The sequence below is a fragment of the Anomaloglossus baeobatrachus genome (genome assembly GCF_048569485.1).
Source record: "Anomaloglossus baeobatrachus isolate aAnoBae1 chromosome 5 unlocalized genomic scaffold, aAnoBae1.hap1 SUPER_5_unloc_20, whole genome shotgun sequence".
Taxonomy (NCBI): Eukaryota; Metazoa; Chordata; class Amphibia; order Anura; family Aromobatidae; genus Anomaloglossus; species Anomaloglossus baeobatrachus.
This window is the reverse complement of record NW_027441796.1, coordinates 494,961-512,478: the sequence shown is the minus strand read 5'-3', so window position 1 is coordinate 512,478 and position 17,518 is coordinate 494,961.

The following is a 17,518-nucleotide window of genomic DNA, read 5'->3' as shown; positions in this document are numbered from 1 at the left end:
ACAGGTGTGTTGGAAAGGGGAAAAAAATTTTGGTCCGTGGATTTGGTGGTTAAACAACTGTAACATTTGCTGAAGAAACAACATCTGTTACAGTGGGACTGGCAGATTTGGATAAAGTGGTATATAATCTGTGACCGCTATATAACAAAAATTAATAAGAAAAGAAAGAGAAAGGTATATATCACCTTCAGCAGTCAGTGTCCACCGTGCTCCCAGTTGGAAAAGGAGAGGTTGGCAACTTGAAGGTTTGGTGGAGGATACAGAGCTGTGTGGCTATGAAACTAATAGTAGCCTGAACCGAGTTAGACGCCATTCGGATCTGGAGACTGTGAGCCCTGTTAGCGTCACAGGGTCCACATGCCCACCCAGCCCAGGAACTCCCTGTTAACAACACAGGGGCCATTGAGTACGCTGACCGTGTGCGTAGGGGCCACACCTGTGGACAGCAGGCGCATCAGCAGCAGCAGGCCTGTTAATGCCACTGGGCTGCACAAGCAGGACTGTTAGGACAGGAGCTGGTCTTAACCGTTCTGCGTTACCAACTGTGGTGGTGGCCTGCATCCACCACCCTATCCCTGCCTACCTCTGGCCTAAAGCCGCAATGGGTTCAACACATGGAGGTGTGCTCTTTCGGAGCATAATAGAAGACTGCGCACCTCCTTGTTGGCTCCAGCCCCTTTTATAACCTGGGTCCGCCCCAAACCAGGGTGAACCACAATGCACCTCCTGGAGACAAAAGCAGAGTGACACGTCATGAGTGGCATAACTAGCGTCCTATTTGGAAACGCAACTTCAATGATGACCTCATGGCTGCCATGACCCAAACACCTCACCAGTCATCGTCTGACCATCAATAATGCGGTGACAAGTCATAGGTGTGGGCCTCTGCAAGCCATTTGGGAGGACACCTGATGCCCTGTGGTCTATATGGGACCCCCACATCAGGGCCAGGGCCAAAGAGTTCATTACCGGACCTAGTCTCTGATGCAGGAAGTGCCTGAGCATGCTCAGTAGCATGAAATACAGTCTCTGAAAAAAGACTATCAGCTTTAGCATGGTGTCTAGGCACAAAACAGGACTTAGACCCGGCACAGAATGCAAGCACCTGTGCAAAGAGGCTTTTCACACTTAGTGTGGGAGCATGCGCTGTATCCCGAAATGAAGACTTAGCGTCAGGAATGGCACAGTCAGGCTGAGCATACTCACTAGGCGAAACACTGTAATTATGCTGCAGCTGGGGTACATCGGCACACGCATGCGCACTAGCTGCCTCTCCACACTTAGACGTGGAGGGGAAATTTGTCTTGGAGATGCTGTCTATGAACAGAAGGAAAAGCTAAAGGAAGCCTGACTTTCTATCCCTCCGAATTATGAAATGCAGCAATGAATTCCATGAGTTTGCTATAACATTAGCGTAGCTAAATGTGCATGAGGGTGTGATGTAGAGGTGCTAGAAATAGCTTGTCACCAGTGGGGCACTAATGGAATACAACAGCCAGTTCTATGATGCCACAAAATGGCAGTATTTTGTGCTATCATTATAGCTTATTAAAAACAGAGCACGAGGTTGTCATGCAGAGGTGCTGCACATAGATTTGCAGTAGTGTGAATAGACAAAAGTACAATAGCCACGTTTAGGATACAACTAGGTACACTGAGTGTTTGCTACTATAAATGGCTGAGTTTAAAAAAGTTTGAGTGTGCAATGCAGGCAGACGTGCTGCAAATAACGTTCCAATACTGTGAATTGACAAAAGTACAATAGCCACGTTTAGGATACAACTAGGTACACTGAGTGTTTGCTACTATAAATGGCTGAGTTTAAAAAAGTTTGAGTGTGCAATGCAGGCAGACGTGCTGCAAATAACGTTCCAATACTGTGAATTGACAAAAGTACAATAGCCACGTTTAGGATACAACTAGGTACAGTGAGTGTTTGCTAGTATAATGGCTGAGTTTAAAAAAGTTAGAGTGTGCAATGCAGGCAGACGTGCTGCAAATATCGTTCCAATACTGTGAATAGACAAAAGTAAAATAGCCACGTTTAGGATACAACTAGGTACACTGAGTGTTTGCTAGTATAATGGCTGAGTTTAAAAAAGTTAGAGTGTGCAATGCAGGCAGACGTGCTGCAAATAACGTTCCAATACTGTGAATAGACAAAAGTACAATAGCCACGTTTAGGATACAACTAGGTACACTGAGTGTTTGCTACTATAAATGGCTGAGTTTAAAAAAGTTTGAGTGTGCAATGCAGGCAGACGTGCTGCAAATAACGTTCCAATACTGTGAATTGACAAAAGTACAATAGCCACGTTTAGGATACAACTAGGTACAGTGAGTGTTTGCTAGTATAATGGCTGAGTTTAAAAAAGTTAGAGTGTGCAATGCAGGCAGACGTGCTGCAAATATCGTTCCAATACTGTGAATAGACAAAAGTAAAATAGCCACGTTTAGGATACAACTAGGTACACTGAGTCTTTGCTAGTATAATGGCTGAGTTTAAAAAAGTTAGAGTGTGCAATGCAGGCAGACGTGCTGCAAATAACGTTCCAATACTGTGAATAGACAAAAGTACAATAGCCACGTTTAGGATACAACTAGGTACACTGAGTGTTTGCTACTATAAATGGCTGAGTTTAAAAAAGTTTGAGTGTGCAATGCAGGCAGACGTGCTGCAAATAACGTTCCAATACTGTGAATTGACAAAAGTACAATAGCCACGTTTAGGATACAACTAGGTACACTGAGCGTTTGCTAGTATAATGGCTGAGTTTAAAAAAGTTAGAGTGTGCAATGCAGGCAGACGTGCTGCAAATAACGTTCCAATACTGTGAATAGACAAAAGTACAATAGCCACGTTTAGGATACAACTAGGTACACTGAGTGTTTGCTACTATAAATGGCTGAGTTTAAAAAAGTTTGAGTGTGCAATGCAGGCAGACGTGCTGCAAATAACGTTCCAATACTGTGAATTGACAAAAGTACAATAGCCACGTTTAGGATACAACTAGGTACACTGAGTGTTTGCTAGTATAATGGCTGAGTTTAAAAAAGTTAGAGTGTGCAATGCAGGCAGACGTGCTGCAAATATCGTTCCAATACTGTGAATAGACAAAAGTAAAATAGCCACGTTTAGGATACAACTAGGTACACTGAGTGTTTGCTAGTATAATGGCTGAGTTTAAAAAAGTTAGAGTGTGCAATGCAGGCAGACGTGCTGCAAATAACGTTCCAATACTGTGAATAGACAAAAGTACAATAGCCACGTTTAGGATACAACTAGGTACACTGAGTGTTTGCTACTATAAATGGCTGAGTTTAAAAAAGTTTGAGTGTGCAATGCAGGCAGACGTGCTGCAAATAACGTTCCAATACTGTGAATTGACAAAAGTACAATAGCCACGTTTAGGATACAACTAGGTACACTGAGTGTTTGCTAGTATAATGGCTGAGTTTAAAAAAGTTAGAGTGTGCAATGCAGGCAGACGTGCTGCAAATAACGTTCCAATACTGTGAATAGACAAAAGTACAATAGCCACGTTTAGGATACAACTAGGTACACTGAGTGTTTGCTACTATAAATGGCTGAGTTTAAAAAAGTTTGAGTGTGCAATGCAGGCAGACGTGCTGCAAATAACGTTCCAATACTGTGAATTGACAAAAGTACAATAGCCACGTTTAGGATACAACTAGGTACAGTGAGTGTTTGCTAGTATAATGGCTGAGTTTAAAAAAGTTAGAGTGTGCAATGCAGGCAGACGTGCTGCAAATATCGTTCCAATACTGTGAATAGACAAAAGTAAAATAGCCACGTTTAGGATACAACTAGGTACACTGAGTGTTTGCTAGTATAATGGCTGAGTTTAAAAAAGTTAGAGTGTGCAATGCAGGCAGACGTGCTGCAAATAACGTTCCAATACTGTGAATTGACAAAAGTACAATAGCCACGTTTAGGATACAACTAGGTACACTGAGTGTTTGCTACTATAAATGGCTGAGTTTAAAAAAGTTTGAGTGTGCAATGCAGGCAGACGTGCTGCAAATAACGTTCCAATACTGTGAATTGACAAAAGTACAATAGCCACGTTTAGGATACAACTAGGTACACTGAGTGTTTGCTAGTATAATGGCTGAGTTTAAAAAAGTTAGAGTGTGCAATGCAGGCAGACGTGCTGCAAATATCGTTCCAATACTGTGAATAGACAAAAGTACAATAGCCACGTTTAGGATACAACTAGGTACACTGAGTGTTTGCTACTATAAATGGCTGAGTTTAAAAAAGTTTGAGTGTGCAATGCAGGCAGACGTGCTGCAAATAACGTTCCAATACTGTGAATTGACAAAAGTACAATAGCCACGTTTAGGATACAACTAGGTACACTGAGTGTTTGCTACTATAAATGGCTGAGTTTAAAAAAGTTAGAGTGTGCAATGCAGGCAGACGTGCTGCAAATATCGTTCCAATACTGTGAATAGACAAAAGTACAATAGCCACGTTTAGGATACAACTAGGTACACTGAGTGTTTGCTAGTATAATGGCTTAGTAACAATGAGTTGTAGTGTGCAATGCAGGCAGACGTGCTCTGCAAATGTCTTTGCACTAGTGGGACTATAGCAAAGTCCAATAGCCACGTTTAGGATGCCACTAGGTACACTGAGTGTTTGCTAGTAAAATTGCTTAGTTTAAAAAAGTTGGAGTGTGCAATGCAGGCAGATGTGCTCTGCTAATATCTTTGCACTAGTGGGACTATAGCAAAGTCCAATAGCCACGTATAGGATGCCACTAGGTACACTGAGTGTTTGCTAGTATAATGGCTTAGTTAAAATGAGTTTGAGTGTGCAATGCAGGCAGACGCGCTATGCAAATGTCTTTGCACTAGTGGGACTATAGCAAAGTCCAATAGCCACGTATAGGATGCCACTAGGTACACTGAGTGTTTGCTAGTATAATGGCTTGGTTTTAATGAGTTGGAGTGTGCAATGCAGGCAGACGCGCTCTGCAAATGTCTTTGCACTAGTGGGACTATAGCAAAGTCCAATAGCCACGTATAGGATGCCACTAGGTACACTGAGTGTTTGCTAGTATAATGACTTGGTTAGAATGAGTTGTAGTGTGCAATGCAGGCAGATGTGCTCTGCTAATGTCTTTGCACTAGTGGGACTATAGCAAAGTCCAATAGCCACGTATAGGATGCCACTAGGTACACTGAGTGTTTGCTAGTATAATGGCTTAGTTAAAATGAGTTTGAGTGTGCAATGCAGGCAGACGCGCTATGCAAATGTCTTTGCACTAGTGGGACTATAGCAAAGTCCAATAGCCACGTATAGGATGCCACTAGGTACACTGAGTGTTTGCTAGTATAATGGCTTGGTTAGAATGAGTTGTAGTGTGCAATGCAGGCAGATGTGCTCTGCTAATGTCTTTGCACTAGTGGGACTATAGCAAAGTCCAATAGCCACGTATAGGATGCCACTAGGTACACTGAGTGTTTGCTAGTATAATGGCTTAGTTAAAATGAGTTTGAGTGTGCAATGCCGGCAGACGCGCTATGCAAATGTCTTTGCACTAGTGGGACTATAGCAAAGTCCAATAGCCACGTATAGGATGCCACTAGGTACACTGAGTGTTTGCTAGTATAATGGCTTGGTTTTAATGAGTTGGAGTGTGCAATGCAGGCAGACGCGCTCTGCAAATGTCTTTGCACTAGTGGGACTATAGCAAAGTCCAATAGCCACGTATAGGATGCCACTAGGTACACTGAGTGTTTGCTAGTATAATGGCTTGGTTAGAATGAGTTGTAGTGTGCAATGCAGGCAGACGCGCTCTGCAAATGTCTTTGCACTAGTGGGACTATAGCAAAGTCCAATAGCCACGTATAGGATGCCACTAGGTACACTGAGTGTTTGCTAGTATAATGGCTTGTTTAGAATGAGTTGTAGTGTGCAATGCAGGCAGACGCGCTCTGCAAATGTCTTTGCACTAGTGGGACTATAGCAAAGTCCAATAGCCACGTATAGGATGCCACTAGGTACACTGAGTGTTTGCTAGTATAATGGCTTAGTTATCAGTTGGAGTGTGCAGAGGACAAGAGGGTACAGTGGCAGGATTGTGGTGCTCTGGGTAGAGGAATGGAAGCCTGCCTTTCTATTCCCTCCTAATGGTGAAATGCAGGTAGGAAATCCCTGACCTGGGCTACACAGACGCTGTTGCTGTTTGCAGGACCTGTCACCTATGGCTCTCTGACCCTGCCGGTTGGAGCCCTTAAAAGGACTGCTATAAAGTGCTCTCCCTAAGCTGTCTAACGCTGTGTATGCAGCGCATACAGCTGTATCGGCTATAGGACTCAGGAAGACGGAGCTGCGACAGTGATGTCTGACACCAAAGACGCAGAAGGCAGATAATGGCGTCCGTGAAGAAAATGTCCGGTTTTATAATGCAGGGACATGTGACATGCAGATCCTATCACACATGCCGTTGCTTCTCTGGCTCAAAGTCCACTTAGCTGTGTGTGTGTCTGGGATTGGCTGACATGCTGGCCCGCCCCACAAGACGCGCGCACTTAGGGAAGGAAGACAAGAAAAAAAAAAAAAAAAAATGGCGATCGCCATTATAGAAACAGCAGTGATCTGAAGGCGCTGTTCACGCACACTATACACTGAAATGTGATAATAGTTTGATTCACAGAGTGACTTACACTATTACAGCAGAAACCAAGCTATGATTTAGCTGTTTTTTGGCTGCTAGAACCGTTCTCGAACGTTTCTAGAACTACCGAGCTTTTGCAAAAAGCTCGAGTTCTAGTTCGATCTAGAACATGCCCCAAAATCACTCGAGCCGCGAACTGGAGAACCACGAACCACGAACCGCGCTCAACTCTAGTTATAGCATATGTATATACATACATATATATATATATATATATATATATATATTTATACATATATATTTATACTGTCACGCTCCCCGGTCCCCGTATCACGGTCCCCGTGGCACGCTCCCCGGTTCCCGACAGCGCTCACCACTCCTGTCCCCGGTCCTCCTGCTCCCTCTCCCTCGCCGGTGTCCTCCATGCGTCCCCGCTCCAGGTGCCCCTCCGCATCGCAGGACACTCTGCACGGTACTCCTGCTTCTTCGGCGCCGCTTCCTTCCCTGGTCTCAGGCCTCGTGGCGCGCGGTCATTGACCCTCTCTTAAAGGGCCAGCATCCAGAAACAGGATATTGGCTGACAGGTACAGGGTATAAGAGGATTCTTCTTCCAGGTGGGTGGGGCCTGTTCTACGTGTTTAGTAAGCTAGGAGTTCAGGTCCCCTTTTGCCTTGTCCAGTATTAACCCTTGTCTGTCTCGCAGAACCCATCCTGCCACGCCAACCGGTCCTAACCACGACTGCTGCTTAACTCCTGTCGGGGACTGTCGGCTGAGGACTCCACCATCTTCTTCAGCCCGGACCCGGCTCCGATCCCCAGCTCCACGTGGTGACATCCGCCCTCTCATTCAGCTGGATCTGGTTCCACCTGTCATCTCCACCCGGCCCCTGAACCAGAGCCTTATCGGGACTACCATCTGGAACCCTGTGACCTCAGGGACATCTTCCTTCCTCTTTCCGGAACGGACTGTGCCTGTACAGCTAGTGCTTCGGCTACCGTGCATCAAGGCCCTCTGGACCGGACAGTCCCTGTATAGGGGTTAGCTCCGGGTTGCTCCGCTGGAGGAGTCCGGTGCACGGCCCAGAGTTTCCACCACCAGGACCTTACATATACACATGTATATATACACACACACACAATACTTTATTAACAAACATACAAGTTTATCTTATGTACATTTTCACCCTGTTACACTCCATCCCACTTAAGATTTGGTGTCCCGACAAATCACTTTCTACATCTTACATGCAGTAGATATTCTGCAGGGTTGTACCGTACCAGAGGAACACCAGCCGTACTCCTTTCAGATCTTCGTAAGTCAGTACCTGCTGTGTTTCTGGGGGCAATTTTTATGTCTGTCGGAGCAACGACACTTGGAGGTAGCTCTGGAGCAACTGGAATCTGCAATGCCAGACCTTGGTCATCTAGTGCTACGTTGCTGAAGTCATCACAGCAGTGGCACACAAGGTTATGTGGCCGACCCGTGACTGTTGGATCAGGTGAGACAGGTGGGCATGTGGGTGTGTCGGAGATACACCTTTTCAATCAGTTCCAGTTCAACATACGATGGGGCCCGACACATGCTTCAGGGGCCACAGTGTACACACTTCCCCCTGTAAATGGTCTGTCCACCAGCATGTAAGGTGTAGCCTCCCACTGGTCGGCCAACTTTCCACCCAGGCGAGTAACCCGTACAAGTACCCTTTCGCCCACTAGGAATTCATCTCCATGCACCGGTCCACGATCTTGATGGGGATGGACCCGCACTTGTTCCCCCACTATCCTGTGGATTTCCCACAGCTTCCATTGGTGACTCTGAACCCATTCACTGGCTGTGCAATACTCGAGTTCCCCAGGTACTGACAGGTTTAGGTCCTCGACCTTCCTCCGAGGCCGCCCAAACATCATCATGTAAGGTGTAAACCTGGTAGTGCTAGGACTCTATTGTTATAGAGAGGGAAGCCAGCACGATCTGAAAATGGCATGCATCATATAAAAAGTGCAAATTCACAGATATATTCCAACTGTACTATAATATAAATTGAGGTTTTTAGCAAATAATTGATCAATTCTTTGAGCCACACTGCCAACGTCACAGCAAATCTCAATAGGGAGGTCCTACTCTATATTATGTATTTCATGTGCCATGCGGCCTCCTAGATAAAGTTAAAAGCAGAACCATAATGGAGCACACATACAGTTAGGTCCAGAAATATTTGGACAGTGACACAATTTTTGCGAGTTGGGCTCTGCATGCCACCACATTGGATTTGAAATGAAACCTCTACAACAGAATTCAAGTGCAGATTGTAACGTTTAATTTGAAGGTTTGAACAAAAATATCTGATAGAAATTGTAGGAATTGTACACATTTCTTTACAAACACTCCACATTTTAGGAGGTCAAAAGTAATTGGACAAATAAACCAAACCCAAACAAAATATTTTTAATTTCAATATTTTGTTGCGAATCCTTTGGAGGCAATCACTGCCTTAAGTCTGGAACCCATGGACATCACCAAACACTGGGTTTCCTCCTTCTTAATGCTTTGCCAGGCCTTTACAGCCGCAGCCTTCAGGTCTTGCTTGTTTGTGGGTCTTTCCGTCTTAAGTCTGGATTTGAGCAAGTGAAATGCATGCTCAATTGGGTTAAGATCTGGTGATTGACTCTGCAATGGCCAAATGTTCCACTTTTTTGCACTCATGAACTCCTTGGTAGCTTTGGCTGTATGCTTGGGGTCATTGTCCATCTGTACTATGAAGCGCCATCCGATCAACTTTGCGGCATTTGGCTGAATCTGGGCTGAAAGTATATCCCGGTACACTTCAGAATTCATCCGGCTACTCTTGTCTGCTGTTATGTCATCAATAAACACAAGTGACCCAGTGCCATTGAAAGCCATGCATGCCCATGCCATCACGTTGCCTCCACCATGTTTTACAGAGGATGTGGTGTGCCTTGGATCATGTGCCGTTCCCTTTCTTCTCCAAACTTTTTTCTTCCCATCATTCTGGTCCAGGTTGATCTTTGTCTCATCTGTCCATAGAATACTTTTACAGAACTGAGCTGGCTTCATGAGGTGTTTTTCAGCAAATTTAACTCTGGCCTGTCTATTTTTGGAATTGATGAATGGTTTGCATCTAGATGTGAACCCTTTGTATTTACTTTCATGGAGTCTTCTCTTTACTGTTGACTTAGAGACAGATACACCTACTTCACTGAGAGTGTTCTGGACTTCAGTTGATGTTGTGAAAGGGTTCTTCTTCACCAAAGAAAGTATGCGGCGATCATCTACCACTGTTGTCATCCGTGGACGCCCAGGCCTTTTTGAGTTCCCAAGCTCACCAGTCAATTCCTTTTTTCTCAGAATGTACCCGACTGTTGATTTTGCTACTCCAAGCATGTCTGCTATCTCTCTGATGGATTTTTTCTTTTTTTTCAGCTTCAGGATGTTCTGCTTCACCTCAATTGAGAGTTCCTTAGACCGCATGTTGTCTGGTCACAGCAACAGCTTCCAAATGCAAAACCACACACCTGTAATCAACCCCAGACCTTTTAACTACTTCATTGATTACAGGTTAACGAGGGAGACGCCTTCAGAGTTAATTGCAGCCCTTAGAGTCCCTTGTCCAATTACTTTTGGTCCCTTGAAAAAGAGGAGGCTATGCATTACAGAGCTATGATTCCTAAACCCTTTCGATTTGGATGTGAAAACTCTCATATTGCAGCTGGGAGTGTGCACTTTCAGCCCACATTATATATATAATTGTATTTCTGAACATGTTTTTGTAAACAGCTAAAATAACAAAACTTGTGTCACTGTCCAAATATTTCTGGACCTAACTGTACCTGTAACCTGTATATAACCGCTTCTAGGTTGCAAAAGAGGCAATTGTGGATAGAGGCCAGACCAGGTCCCAGCATGTGGAGCAAGCTCTACACATACCAGGACTATATCAGAACTGACCCTCCCAGTGCCAGACAGCAACCATTGGTAAAGGAGGACCAGATCCAAGTATGGTGCTTAATTAGCAATGCCTGTGGGAAGGGTGAGACAACTGAATGTGAACAGCTACCAACAGGAGGAATATATTGCAAACCAAGATCAGGCGTGCATAGCATGGTGATGACCAGCCACCAGACATTTGTAGCATAACTACAACCAGAGAGAGAGGGGAGCCAGCACGATCTGAAAATGGCATGCATCATATAAAAAGTGCAGATTCACAGATTTATTCCAACTGTACTATAATATAAATTGAGATTTTTACATGCTGGGACCTGGGCTGGCCTCTATCCACAATTGCCTCTTTTGCAACCTAGAAGCGGTTATATACAGGTTACAGGTATGTGTGCTCCATTATGGTTCTGCTTTTAACTTTATCTAGGAGGCTGCATGGCACATGAAATGCATAATTTAGTGTAGAACCCCCCTATTGAGATTTTCCGTGACGTTGGCAGGGGTGGCTCAAAGAATTGATCAATTATTTGCTAAAAATCTCAATTTATATTATAGTACAGTTGGAATAAATCTGTGAATTTGCACTTTTTATATGATGCATGCCATTTTCAGATCATGCTAGCTCCTTTTTCTCTATTGTTATAGGCCCACACAAGTTCGGGGATGAACTAAGTCCACCTCGTCTTCTGTTGCTGTTCAAGCCTCCTCAACATCTGTAGCAGTGTATGATTGAACTGCTCACAGGCCCTATTCCCTTGCGGATGGTAGGGTTTCATCCGCGATTGTGTGATGGCATAGACCTGAAGCAACTCAGTCACGAGTTTACCCTGGAAGCAGGCCCCTTGACCTGAATGTAGCCGTTGGGGACACCCGTAGGTCAGGATAAAATGCTTACAGATAACTTCCGCTGCGGATTCAGCGGTCTGGTCCCTGGTGGGGACAACCACGTTGAATTTTGTGAAGTGATCAGTCATCACCAGGCACGAATGATGCCCAGTCCTAGAATACCCAATCGTCAGGTAATCTACCATTAACACCTCCAGCGGGGCGAAAGTCATGATGGTTTGAACAGGGGCACTTGATTCAGGGGACTTATTCAACTCGCAGGGCCGGCATCTAGCACACACCTCCCTTACAACTGCTTCCAACCTGGGAGCGTATACAGATCGGTGCAACCATCAATAAGTTTTCTCAGGCCCAAGGTGAGCACCCTGGGTATTGGCCTCACGAGCAATGTCTGGGGCTGCTAAGGATGGGATTACTACCTGCCATCAGTACCATAACTCAGCCGATAAGTAGATCCAGCGATACAACACTCCCTCTGTTATTGTCAGTCTGTCCCACTGCCGTAACTTTTGCTTCTCCGAGCTCAGCTGAGCTCTAGCTTTCACATCAGGCCAAGTTTTCTGATTCACCCACCTCTTTACTCATGACAGCCAGGGGTCTGCGTTCTGTAGATCGGCCCATTCTTGACGAGTCTTCCCCAGCAATCTGACTACTCGTGTCCCCACCCCACTTGAACATGCCAGATCTACAAACTCAGGTAATCACCTCAGGTTAGGAATTTCGGTATCCTCAAGATCTTCGTCCACCTCACACCCTGGCGCATCTCACATTACCCGTGGCAGGGAATCCGCATTGGAGTTCCCATTGCCGGATCGGAACCGAATCGGGTAATTAAATTTGGACATTCGCGCCACCCATCGCTGTTCTAACGCTCCCAGTTTGGCATTCTCCAGCTGCGCTAGCGGGTTATTGTCTGTCATCACAAGAACCTCCGATTCCGACAGACACTCAGCAAATTTTTCGGACATGGCCCACACCAGGGCTAACATGTCCAGTTTGAACTTACTATAGTTACCAGGGTTGCTATCAGTGTCCCGTAGGGACCTGCTGCCATACGCGACCACCCTCTACCGTCCCTCTTGCTCTTGGCCAACACTGCTCTCAGCTCATGCAGACTTCCGTCCGTATACAGAGTAAAGGGCCGGTCAAAACCAGCATATACCAACAGAGGTGCCTATACGAGAGCGGCCCAAATTTGATCGAATGCCTGTTGTTATCGATTGGTCCATTGGATAGTCTGATTCCTGGGGCCCTGAGATGTCCCCTTCAATAACTCATTCAATAGTTCAGACATCTTAGCGAAGTCTTTCACAAACTGATGATAGTAGCTGGCCAAACCGAGGAAGGCCCGCACATCCCTCACAGTTCTGGGAGTGGGCCACTCCTGGAAAGCCTGTATCTTGCTCTCGACCGGACGCACCCCAAGCGCTGACACCACATGTCCCAGATATTCAGTCTGGGTCTGGAACAAGCAATACTTCTTGGGTTTGTGTGACGCCCCCAAACTACTCAGGGTGTCACAGGGAATTGCACCCTCTTTTTCCTGGTGCAGAACCCACCCTCCATGGTTCTGGGATCCTAAACTTTGATGTTGCTTCCACCAGCATTCAAACCCTAGTCACCTTACACCACACCCAGGCAGGCACATCAGTGAGTGGTCTAGCTGGAATAGGGCCACCCGCCTAGGGGTCAGACAGACTGGTGGAAGGGACACAGTCAGAACAGTGGCAGCCCTCAGAGAGTGGAGCTCCCTGGGAGACTTTGGCTAGGTCGCAGACGGTGGTCTGGGACAGGAGGAGTCGGAGACCCGGTCGCAGGGTATTGGAGAAAGGAGCCAGACTTCGTTTTCGAGAACGGTCGGCACCGGTGTACCTAGTAACCGAACCGGTACCGAGCACGGCGAGGCAATGCATCCTAGATCAGGGAGTAGCTTCACACAACCTCCTGATAATTAACCTGTGGAGGATAGTATCTCTATGAACTGTCCCCAAGGCTCAGAGAATGAAGGCACCAACACAACGAGGAGGATAGGGCTTTCCAACCCATGCAGCCCACTGAAATCCCAAGTGTCAGCCATCGAGAGCACAGCTTCTCTACCTAATAGTGGGGAGCGGGACCCTGAAAGCTGCAAGCCGAGGGGTCACATGAAAACACCTAAAATTAGTGCAAGGAGGCAAGTCAAGACCACTAGCAACATTAAAGGGAGCGGATTCCCGGACGAGCTACCCCAGGGAGGCAGCGGCACCCGGAGACTTGGTTTACCTTTGTGTCAGAGTCTGCTTTGCGGTTGCATCACTACCAACACTGCATGAGTGAGTACGCTGTCCTCCCCTGCTTCCAACTAGCATAGCGCTCCCCTTCACCTCCACCATTCGGAGTCCTGGGGCCTACCCTACCCGTGGGAGGAAGGTCATCTGGCTTCCCCACTCCATCTCCCCCGGGTACTCCCATTGGAAGCGGAGGTACTCCCCTTACCGCGAACCACGTGTGATGTCACGAACTCTTATCCCCTCTAAATACCCCCTTTCCATTTGAAGTGGCCGCGAGCCCCCGGGTCCGGAGACAGTCGAGCAACAGCAGACCCCGGATCTGAGCGGTTCGACCGCTGCAGGGGCGGCACATTTGATCTTGAGTCCATTGTCTTTTAGCTGGTGTAGCACTTGCCGGAGCTTCCCTAGGTGATATTCACACGAATCTCCAAATATAATTACATCGTCTAGATATATCAACACAGATTCAAAGTTGTAATCGCTTAGCCAGTACTCCATCAGTCGCTGAAATGTGGCCGGGGCATTAGTCAGTCCGAAAGGCATTCGATTAAACTCGCAGAGTCCCATTAGTAGGATGAAAGCTGTTTTTTTGACGATCCTTAGCTGCCATGGGTACCTGCCAATAGCCACTAGCCAGGTCCAATGTGGAGAAGTATTTTGCCTTTCCCAGAGCAGACAGACTCTTCAATCCTTGGCAACAGGTATGAGTCACGCACGGTCTGCGCGTTCAGCTTGCGGTAATCAACACAAAAAACTGTATGGACCTGTCCTTCTTCCGAACCAGTACATCCAGCGCAGCCCAGGGACTCTGACTCAGGCGGATCACGCCATTACCAACATTTGCGCTAACATACTCGACCTCCTGATAAAGATTCGGGGGAATTCGGGGGAATCTGGCGATATCTCTCTCGGATTGTGGCCACGTCCCCTGTGGGTATCTCGTGTTCTACCGCCTTTGTGCAGCCAAAGTCTTAATCACTCCTGGAAAAGGCAGACTGGTATTCCCATAGGGTAGTCTGTAGCTGTTACACCTGTTCCGGCATTAGCTGGGTTGTATCCATCCCCATCAGCTCTATGCTCTTCTTACCACTCAACATGGGCGTGGGTGACTATTCTTCTGCTGCCTGCATCGACAGAGTCCAAGCAGTCTGGCAGTTTCCTTTAAACGTGAACTGATTCTTGTTGAGAACCTCACCGCAAACATACACATCAGCCAGTTTTGAGCCCGCTACCAAAGTCGCCTCATGGTTCTGCAAGTTCAGGCACCTCACCAGCACCCTCCCATTTTGTACAGTGGCGAGCGTCCTGGCAATCATGAAGACTCCCATGCTTTTGCACTGTCTCACTGGCTCCAGCTTTTTTTGATCCGGAGACATAGTGACAGCGGGGCCACGTGAGACGTACACCACTCCCACTGCTCTTCCTCCCGCTGAACTCTGCTGTATGCCACACGAACGGACCATCTGCTGTAGGGCCCTCTGCGTGACCTTATGAGTTGTCGCTCTTTTCCTGTATCCTGGGCCATCACGCTCGAACAGAAGAGAATCCAGTTCCCTCAGGATGTTCATCACTAGGACCACCGGGAGATTTGGCCTTGCCTGCGTTTTCACTAGTATCCCTCCCTTGGTTCCCAGCTTCTGTCCGCACAGCTGCACCTTCATCTATGCGATGCCCGCTACTAGAATCTCTACACTGTTAGCTGCTTTCAGTCTTATTAAATGCCCCGATTCTCGTTTAGCAGCTTCCTTGAAGTACGTCTGGAAATATTCCACCAGCATAGTTGTCACCTCTGATCCAGTGTCTACCAGACACGCGACCTTCTTCCAAGCAAACTGTACCTTTTAGTACAGGACTCTCCGCAATCAGATCTTCTGAGCAGAGTTCGGGCATTGGTTCTCGGTTCTGCCTCGCCATATGCCTAGCTACAGCGAGGGCTTAGGGCTTCCCTTTTACTGCTGTCGCAGTTTCTTCTGTTCTGCCCCTCCCGCAATCTCGTTGCAGATGTCCAATCTCTCCGCATCTCCAACACTGGAAAAGCCCTCTCATCCCGCTTCTTGCTACCTCTGTTCTGGGGCCGGCCGCTGTTCCTCATTGTGTATAACGCCGTGACTGCATTTCCACCATAGGAGGCGGCATTTGTCCAGGCATGGGAGTATAGGGGCATATCGGTGCTGGGTATGTTGGTGGCATCCCCTGAGCCCGCATTTGTTGCATCTGTTCTGCCAGACCTTCCACAGTCTTCTGCAAGCTGTACTTAGAGTCCATGAAAAAGAGATGGAAGGCATTCACCAAATATGCGGTAAAAAAAGCTGTTTTATTCAACCATCAGGTCAGGGGGAAAGGCGGGTGTTCCCACCTCCCTCACACCTTTCACCCTGATCTGATGGTTGAATAAAAGAGCTTTTTTACCGCATATTTGCTGAGTGCATTCCGTCTCTTTTTCATGGACTGTATGGATTGTGGTCTATTAGAATAAGCACCGGGGCCAATATGCTTTGGATTCTACTGCCATATAATGCGTCTCTAAGCCTGGAATAAGTGGATTGAGCGGTTAGCTCGCTGAATAGTGCCAGTGTTTCCTCCTTTCTTTTTGGTTGCATTGGTACTTAGACAGAGTCTCGACTGAATTCCCTTGTGTCAACTGTTTGCATGCGACTCCATTTCGGAGCAGACTTCACTTCCAGGGTCCGCGCCACTGCCTCTTGTTGTATTTCAGCGTAGGTAACACCAGGGGTACTCCTTGCCTTCAACAGTAGTTCGCTCCTTAACATTTCATTTCGGATCCCCTCAATGGACTGATCACGTAAAATGCGATCAACCTCGGCCTCAGCGCCCACCGTTACATTCGACTTCTTCTTAATCTCCTGATGCAATTCTTCCAATGCGATGCCATACTGAATCAGACTCGCTCTGCTCCTCTGGATCTGAGCGAAAAACTGTAGTTGCAGTTGTTCAGCCGCTGCCACATGGTCAAAAGCTTTTTCCAAGATCTGAATTATTTCATCTACTGTCTTCTGCTGGCTTTCTGGTTTCAGCAGAACAACCTTGCAGGCATCTCACTCCAGAGCATTCAGTGCGACCTCGGGCTACAGTTTGGGGTGTACGCTGTGCAAGGCAATGACGTTCTTCAGCCAGCAGACCCAATCACTGAACAGTAAGGTATACCCATCGAACTTAGCCAGGTGATTTAGCAGCACGCCCATTGCAGAGCACCCTATTAGCCGCTCACTGCTGGTCACCAAGGGGAAGGGGGTGAAGTACAACAGGGGTGTTGCAGCGTCTCCCATTTGCTCAGGGTCATCCATAGCGAGCAACGTATCCTGCCAACTACGCCAAATACGCTGGTCGCTATGACTATTAAGGTACGATGGCACTATAGAAAACCCAGTGACACAAAGATGGTGAATAATAGTTTTCTTTATAAGTCTAAAAAATATTTACAAAACCAGTTCTCTTACAACTTATGGGCCACAACGGCCCGGAATAAACAATAACAATTTATGCAACTGGGAGGACTACAAGTGTTGGTCTGTAGAGATGAAATGGACTATATTTGTTTCCCCCCTGCTATACCATTCCCTCCCCTATCTATTAATGGGGCTTACCCGAGTGCACTACTACAGATAACAGCACGTGATCCCTCCAAGGATATAATCTTACAACCACCTCCCCTTATGTTTACAATTCAATCAGGGTACCCGGCCAACTTCCCATATACAGTAAGAAACAAGTGAATTTATGTACATGTACCTCTATGCAATACTCTGTACCTCACTGCCCCCAGACAGTGT